This window comes from Nicotiana attenuata, unplaced genomic scaffold (assembly GCF_001879085.1).
Source record: "Nicotiana attenuata strain UT unplaced genomic scaffold, NIATTr2, whole genome shotgun sequence".
NCBI lineage: Eukaryota > Viridiplantae > Streptophyta > Magnoliopsida > Solanales > Solanaceae > Nicotiana > Nicotiana attenuata.
In genome coordinates, this window is record NW_017671606.1 from 168,906 (window position 1) to 178,556 (window position 9,651).

Genomic DNA, 9,651 nt, shown 5'->3' on the forward strand with positions numbered 1-9,651 from the left:
GGACTCATCAAAATTCAAATCCGAGTTCAAATACTAAAAAAGTCAAAACTTGATCAAACCTTTCCAATTTAAAGCTTCAAGGTGAGATCATTCTCCCAAATCACTTCCGAATAACCTGAAAAACCAAAACCGACGATTCACATAAGTCATAATACATCAGACGGAGCTACTCATGCCCCCAAACAATCGAGCAAAGTACAAATGCTCAAAACGACTGGTCGGGTCGTTACATTCTTGAACAGAGACTGACCCAGGATTTGAGCATGATGGGGGCAACGTTGTATGCTAATTATTAGCGATAAAATTTGGCGAGAAACTCTTTGAAAACTCAATGATTATGATGACATATCATTCAAGTACAAATAAAAATAAGTTCTAAAGAAATAGAAAGCATCGAACAAAGAGAGAGGCTTCTAAGACAGTTTCAAACTTTAAAATTTCGAGCTTTTTCTCAATTAAAAAAGGGGTCTGTGATCAAAAGGGTATTCAAACATCAAAAATTATCAAAAAACTTACTAAAAAAATCAAGATTAAGGGTGTGCAAATAGCTAAAGAGCTGAAGAAAAGCCTCAAACTCTTAATTAGTTGTCATTGCCGAATCATAGTTGAGGAATATCCGCTACTTTGTCAAAGTGATTGTTGAAGGAAATTGTGGAAGAAGGATTTGTATTTTTCTACTTCTGAAGCGCGATAAATTGCAATTTGAGGCATTTAAGTTTAAGGAAGGGATTTGAAAAAGAATAAAATTAAGTAAGTTGACTTTTATATATTAAAACTAAACTATATTTGAATTCAAAAAAAAAGATAAAAGTAAAAGTGAAGCAGTTTGCTATTAAGTACAAACAGTTGAATTAAAAAAAAGTAAAATAAAAAGGAGAGGAGAAAGTGGTGAAAATGGGTTTTGAACCCACGACCTCCAACAAAGCTGGAAACTTTAGCGCCCTACAAAACCATTCCTCCAATTCGCCTCTTTGTGTCTTGGAGCACACGAAAAATATTTAAGGGGTCCTAGCTATATGCAGAGATATATATAAGATATATATACAGGATTTTTGCCGAGGCTAACGGGATCCGTGACCCCTCAACCATCAACGTAGGTTTGCCTCTGGTCTTGAACTACTGTATTTAGTTATTTTATACCCTCACTTATGCTGCTACTTCTTAATGTTACTATAGACGTCTTTGCTACTGCTTTGCCATGTAGTTGAAGCCACTTTTGCTGCTATTTTCGGATGCGGTTAAAGTCATTTTGCTGCTATTTTTGGCTGGGTTGAAGCCATTTTACTGCTACATTAAATGTGGTTAAAACCATTGTTGCTACTATTTTCTACATGTGGTTAAAGCCTATTTTTGGCTGGTGCAATATTAGGTTAGCTTACCTATTTACTATCTATCTATGATACTCCTTCATCTCCCATATTACTCTACTAACGCATTCTTCATGGTCTATTATCACAGCAATGCCCCTTGCAATAGATCATTTTTTCCGTCACAGAAGGTCTACTTATATTTATCTGGTAGAGAGACACATTGGAAACAATATATTAATAAGAAATCGTTGCATTGATATTGTCCTAAAACTTAGTACATTTTGTTATATGGGTACTAAAACTTGATCCCTTTTCCATGATTCTGCAGATGTTCGATTCTTTTGTCGTACTGCAGAGAAGAACAACAATTACAATATGGAGAAAGAATCACCTTTTGTGAAGATAAATAGAACTCTCATGGATGTACAAATTGTGCTACTTTCGAAGTAGAATGCATCTTCTTTTGTCAATATGTAAATAGATAATTGTCTATATATATTATGTGTGTATGTAGTATTCTCATGGATATTAGCTTTCTCTGCTTTTAAGACATTTCTCAAATATTGGCCCCATTATATATATCTCATTTTGGGTTATGTTCGGGTTTGAATGTGCTTAAGTTCTTATGCTAGAAGATTTTTTAGCCATATTTTGTATGTTATGATCCTATGGTTCAACCTTGTCGGTCTCATTATATGGAAGTGTCTTATGCTGTATTTTTCAATGTTGTTTGATAATCTCATGATAAACTAGGTAAGGTGTTTCTTTGAAAGCCTTTGAAATTTTTTTGGTGAGTCTCAAGCATGTACTTTATCAACTATATCGTGGTCTCTATTTTGACTTCTATAGTGTTGCTCTCATTGAGGTGTCCTTGGGTAGAGTAAATCATGGCTTGAAAACCATGTTAAGACCTATCAAAGTAGTTTATTTTTTGTATCCAAAGGAAAGAGTGGAAATTAGAGGACATCTTCTCTCCAAGTTCATATCAAAGCAAAATTAATCACAAATAATGATTCTAGGCTTTACATATCTAGTATGTTCTAATATAAAGTTATGTATGGAAATAATCAATTCACATCACCCCTTAACCTTTAAGGGTAAGAAAACAACCTTCTGAATGGGAAAGGAGCCTCTTTGACCCTAAAGTCATCCAAAAAAATGAAGGAACCATCAGTGAATTATATAAAATATGTTATAAAATAAAAGTAATGTAGCAAAATAAAGTAACAAAAACACAGATAATATAAGAGATGAGAGAACTATTTTCTTTCTTTCACTTTTGTGTGCCTTTACCCATCAGACTACAAGGTTATTAATAAGTTTAAAAGGTAAACTTTCACTCCATCAAATAGTAAATGGAATGGGAGTACTCAACATAAAATAATAAGGGAAATGGGCGTCCTTAGAATATGAGCATCCACTTCTTAAACTATTCACACTACTCCCCCTTGGATGTCCATGTAAAATATGTTGTACTAAGATTTTACTAGAAAAGTGTACATAGTTATATGTAATACGCATTACTTGTTGCCTCGTTAAAAACCTTATCAGGAAAACCTAGTGGGACAAAACCTTGGTTAAGAAAAAAAAGAGTGCAAGGTGTAGTTACTTGACGAGCGCAAAATCGATGTATAAAACTTAGGCTCGCTAGTCAAAGATAATATAGTATTAAATCGTCTCCACATGGATTGGTTTAAACAATATTTTAATAAATCTTCAGCTCAATACTATCCAGGATAATAAACCTTTGATTTGTGTTATTATCAACTACTAATAAAACTAAAATTATTGATCGTAAGAAACTAATGACAATTTAATGACTGAGTAGCAACGATTGAATATCAAGGTGAGAAGTAAAGGTTGTGACAAGATATGTAATCAACTATTATTTCGGGTAATGCTATGTTAAGTTCACTATTAACTTCTATTGACTCCTTCGATTTCAACAGATAATTAGGCTACCTTAGGGGTTCAAATTCTTCTTTCGAATGGATGAGAGTTCCCTTAATCAACCTACTAACAAGTCCTATGAACAAAAGCACAAATACAACGAAGACGCCTCTCGACTATTCTTCTAATCTGGTTAATTGATAACTCTCTACGATCTTTTTATTACTTATGAGAGGCGTAAATTCAACCCAAACAAAATATCATAATGCAAATTGCAGTAACACTTCTCTTTCGATTAAAATAAAACCACAATAAGCCTTGCAATTCAACTAATACTCATTCAATGAATTCGGGCAATTAACAAAGACTAAAACCCAAAAAATTAGTTAGTTCACAACATCCATCACTAACCCTAAAAGGGATTACTCCATAATGGAGAGAGTATTCATATCAAGAGTATTAGAAGAATAAGAAGACATTACAATTCCTAAAGTCACACAAACTTCCGTATTGAATGAATTGGATTAAGTATTTTGCGTTTTCGTTTCTTCCTTGCCTTCTTCTCTCCCAAAAGTTCTCTAAAATTCCAAGATACCCTCTTTTTAGACGAGTTGAGCTTCATATAGGTCAAGGGGAGTTGCTCCCGAAATTACCAAAATAGGCTTGGGAAAGTTTTCCAGACTGGACGTGCATGGCCGCGCACCTGGGCAGGTGATCGCGCATATGGCCGCACACTTTGGACAGTGTTCTGCTTATCTTGCGCGCCCAGTGTGTGCTTGCGCACCTAGGCGGCTTCCTGCTTGTTTCTTTGTTTCTCTTATTACGTGCACTACTGTCCGTTGATCCCTGAACACGATCCCAACTTAATCTATGGGCTTTTACTCATACTTCAAAGCTCCATAATAGCTTGAATTAGCTCCACAACCTCGTTGTATCTCGGACTCGCTCCTACAAAGCATAAAACACAGACACAATGCAAAATAATACCATTTAAAGCTCAAACACTAGTAAAGTGCAGCGAATTATAGTGCAATTAATGGCCAAAATACACAATTATAGCGTACCATCAACACCCCACACTTAAACCATTGCTCGTCCTCAAGCAATCAAACTACAATTCACCTTAAATACGCCCTTTTTCTACAACACTCAAGACTCATCACACCAAGACTCTTTAAAACAGATTAAGTACAATATCGTAACATCTTAACCTCAAGATTTGATTCAAAAGCACCACGCATTATCTATAACCTGCTCACTTACTCTAACACATCGGTCAAGCATTACCTTTTCTTCCTGAATCCAGTGCCCTCACACAAACATTGAGAGAAATTCCACACATAATAGACATTAAGAACACTTAGGAACTCAAGATAACAAGAATTCTCTCACTCTCATAAATAACATTCATATACCAGAAAAGACGTAACATAGGCTTGCCCTTAGTGTACTATTCTACTAATTGAGTTCATTCAGTCAAGGATCAAGTAGAACTTTAATTGCTTGTAATGTAGGTTGTAGGACGGGTAGGATACATGTGGATGTAAGAGTGGCTATACCTCCCTAAGCACTTTTAATACATATATTTAACCATTCAACCCCACACTTATGTCAAACTATACTTCACCATTACATCAATATATATTAAATGCCTATTTCTTTAAGCACATGTACATCAAGAGTCACAACTATCAAAGACTATTTTGCACAATAATACAACCTTTTTTTTCTTCAATTCAAGTGGCTCTTGCTTTTTCAAACTAGTGCACCTTTCTCCTTATTTATTAGTTCCACCCAAAAGCCAAACCAAACATCCTACACTTCAACTTTTACAAATCCATAACCATTCAAGTGCTCACAAGAGGTGAAAAGGTTCAAATAGATGGTCAATTAAAACAAACGGGTAAGGCTTGTACTGTGGTTGCCAAAGAAACATGATTACAGGCTCAAAGGGGTTAACTAAGATACATAACAATTAGGTGGGTAAAAGCATATAACTAGCTCAACAAAGAAATGCCTATATCACTTCCAAGACTGAATAAAACTACTATTTCGCTTTGCAAATACACGGGGCAAGTTCTAGACATCAAATGCAATGCACGGAATAACACAAAACCTCACCTACACACGGCACATAATTCACTCAGGATCGGAATCATCAAGACACTCTAGTCAAAGCAGTTAAGCACAGTCAAGAACATACAATTTAAGGTACTTCTACGAGAATTAAAAATAGAGCCTAAGCGTTACAACTAAAGCACTCACTATTCTCAAGGCATAATAGAGTGAGGAGATGTTGTGTTCCATTCAAATCAGAGCTCAAGGTACCTACTCCTAACGAAAAAAATAAAACTAACTACACCCGCTTCAAGCAAAACCCTTAGAAAAAAACCGCAGCATAAAGAAAAACCAAGGGGGAATTGTTACACTAACTACAAAAGAAAATCTTTTTGGTCTTTTTCCTTCGACTTTAATCTCTCAATAAACCTGTGGATGATATCCACGTCCGGAAAATCAAAAATTTAAAAAAATATATTTTGTGGTTTTTTTTTTCAATTAAAATATTTATCTAACTACTAACATGAACTAAAAGAAACTAAACTAACGTAAGAAAAACTAAAACTAATACACTAACATACATACAAATAAAAATATTGTCCCCCACCCCCCACTTTAAATGGTGGCATGTCCCCATGACATACAAAAGAAAATGCAAAGGTGAAGAGAAACTCCCCTGAACAAGTCAGTCCGTGTCAGAGACAGTGTTGGGGTCCAGATGACAAGCCCGGCCAAGTGCACGCAACCATGTCATGATCTTCTTCTCTGATTTGGCGTTCTGTGTAGCAAAGGTGTCCACTCGAGATCCCAAATCAGTGACGGAAGTACGCATCCCCGCCATCTCCTACTCTAAAGCACTCATTCTCGTATTCCATCCACCGCCTAAGGTTTCCCCAACACCCTGCTCATGCAGTGGAGCAGCAGAGAACTCCTCACCTTGCACCTCATTTCCTTCTTCGGGCGCATCAGATTCCTCGTTATCTGCCTCAGTAGGTCCAGCAGGGTCCTTCCCAATTACAACCTTATCATCCCAGAATTTATGTCCGCGCTTGACTTTTCCATTCATATCCTTGTTTTTTGGTACTCGTGCCTGATAAGTGAGAATTTTGACTACTTATTTGCTCCTTTTAGCTTTCGTTTAAATCCAAAAGCGTTTAATTGTGTTCCTGAAAATTGATGAAATATGCTTAATTGCAGGACTATTGGAAAATGAGCCACTAAGATGAAATCCAACTCAAGAAGGAGCAATCTGAACTCAAGGATAAAAACAGGCATAGAAGCTCAAAGTGCGGACCGAAGAATGTCATCTGCGGCCGCATATTGTGAAGACAAACATATCATAGGACTATGAGAAGTGTGGCCGTATCACAGGCTTACCATCCTTGAGGCAGGGAGAGCTTTTGGAGACTTCGAGGTACATCTGCCACGTCCGTAGACCGAAGAGTCTCCATCTTTATTCTATCTTGTAGTATTAGTCCTTCTATCATACTGTTGATGTAAACATTCCGGAGTTAGAGCATTTTTACTATATTTCTCTCAGCTTGTGTTCCCATGAGTTTTCGGATTTTGGAATAGTAATGTAGGATGATGTGATGTGGATTAGTTTATGTCGAGCGGCATTTTTTTTTATACTGTTTCTCCTTTAAATTGTTTAGTTTAGACTATTATTCCGCAAGTTAGTTATGTTTTACGCATTGTTAGTCTTACCTAGTTGTAGAGACTAGGCGCCATCACAACATGTTCAAGGTGGGTGAACTGGGGTCGTGACAACTAAGCCAAGCAAGAGCAAAAGATTAGAGAGTTTGCATATCAAGTCCAAAGGAAGTGCGGCCGCAAAATTATTGTGCGGCCGCAGAAGATCAGCTACGCGGCTGTAACGACCCGACCGGTCGTTTTGAGTTTTTGCACTTTGCTCGCAAGTTCTCGGGCATGACTTGCCCCGTGTGGTGTATAATGACTTATGTAAATCGTTGGTTTTGGCTTTCAGGTTAATCAGAATGAATTTGAAAGAACAGTTTCCAGTTTGAAGCTTGAAATTTGAAAGGTTTGACCCATATTTGACTTGTTTGTATATGATTTTGGATCGGAATTTTAATGATTTAGTTAGCTCCGTTAGGTGATTTGAGACTTTGGAGCGTGATCGGAATGCATTTTCGAAGTCCGTGGAAGATTTAGGCTTGATTTGGCGAAATTGAGATTTTGGTGATTTTCGGTTGGTAGGCGAGATTTTGATAAGAGGGTCGGAATAGAATTCCGAGAGTGGCAATGGCTTCGTTGTGTCATTTGGGATGTGTGTACAAAAGTTCAAATTATTCGGACGTGTTTTGGTTAGGTTTCTGATCAAAAGCGGAATTCGGAAGATTTTAGAAACTAAGGCTTCAATCCAAGGTGTTTTGGTTGATTTAGTGTTGTTTGAAGTGTTTTGATGATTGGAACAAGTTCGAATAAGGTATTGGGATATGTTTGTGCTTTTGGCTGGGTCCCGAGGGCCTCGGGGTGATTTCGGGTGGTCAACGGAGAGGTTGGAATTTTTTTGTTGCAGCAGCTGATATTGCTGCTTCTGGTATTTTTCACATCTGCGGATTGGGGACTGCTGATGCGGTGCCGCATGTGCGGTTGGTGGGTCGCAGAAGTGAAAAAGGGCCTGATGAGCAGTTACGGCAGAAGCGGCAGGGTGGCCCGCAGATGCGGGGGTTATGATCGTAGATGCGAGTTTTGTCTGGTGACTGTTTTTCGCAGAAGCGGATGAATGACCGCAAATACGGTACCGCACAAGCGGTGATGCCACCGCAGATGCAGTGCCTGGTAGCATAAGTGAAATCTGCAGAAGCGGATGTTTCTCCGCAGAAGAGGAATCGCAGATGCGCTTGTTGGATCGCAGATGCAAAATTGCTGGGCAGAATATATTAAAATGCCCCTTAGCGATTTTCTGTCTTTTGTTCACCATTTTTCTGCGATTTTGGAGCTCCAAGTTGTGATTTCAAGAGGGGATCAAGTGTATCCACAGAGGTAAGCTACTTGGGCCTTATACCTTGTGTTTATGGTGATTATATCATTGTTAAATCATGAAAATTTGTGGGGAATTAGAGGAAGAGTTGGGAATTTAGGGCTTGAAATTGGAGAGTGGATTTTAGGATTTGAGTGACCATATAAGGCCGGATCTTGGTAAATTTGATATGTATGAACTCGTGAGAGGATGATGATTCCATTGATGTTAATTTTATCGGAATTCGAGATGTGGGCCCGGGGGCCGGGTTTGAGCAATTTCGGGATTTTGATGTTAAATTGGATATTTTCGAGTGGGCTTCGTTCCCTTAGCATATTTTAATGATTATGTACTGATTGTGGCTGGATTCGGAGCATCCGGAGGTTGATTAGTGCGGGCGAGGCATCGCGGGCTAGAGTTTGGACCGGATCGAGGTGAGTAATGGTTGTAAATGATGTTCTGAGGGTTTGAAACCGCGGATTGCACATCGTAGTGCCATATTGAGGTGAGGCACACGCTTAATGACGAGCGTGGGGTCGTACACTATTGGGGATTGTGACTTGGTCCGTCCCGATTGATGATTTTACCGCTTATTTGATTGAAATCTATTTGCTATCATCATTATTTGGGCTGAATGCCATATTTGGGCTCCGTGCCAATTATTTGAACCCTTCGGTGATTGTTGTTGATGTTTCCTCACTGTTTTGACTTTATACTTGAACTCAGTCATGTTATTTCCACTGTTTTCAAAACTCAGCCATGTTTACTATGTTTTAATACTCAAATGATTTTAAACGATGTTTTGGGCTGAGAAATATTATTTTACTGTTGCCCGAGAGGCTTATGTGATTTTTGACTGAGTAAGGCCGAGGGCCTGTGTTGTGAGGATATATTTTGGGTCGGGTTGCACGCCGCAGCAGTGATACACTAATTTTGATTATGAGGCCGAGGGCCTGAGATTTGTACGCCACGAGGTGGCTTGATATTGATATGAGGTCGAGGACCTGTTTATGATGCCACGAGATGGCTTGATATTGCGCTTGGGCTGAAAGGGGCCCCTCTAGGAGTCTGCAGACCCCCAGTGAGCGCGGGTACCCATTATGATGTGAGATATAGCCCAAGGGGCTGGTATGGTTCTATGTGATTGCCCGAAGGGCTGGTACTGTTCTGAGATATTGCCCGAGGGGCGGATTTGTTGACATTGTGCCCGAGGGGCAAACCTTATGTGCTTATCTTTCTTATTTGCTTGTCATTTACCTGTTTAATTATGTATTTATGCTCGAGGGGCGAATTTCTGTGCTTATCTGCATTAGTTGTTCTGCATTCATTTGCGTAACTGTTGAAAAAGTCTTTTTTTCAAAGAAGTTTAAAATGAGCTAAGATGTTTTACGGGATTTTACAGCTTCA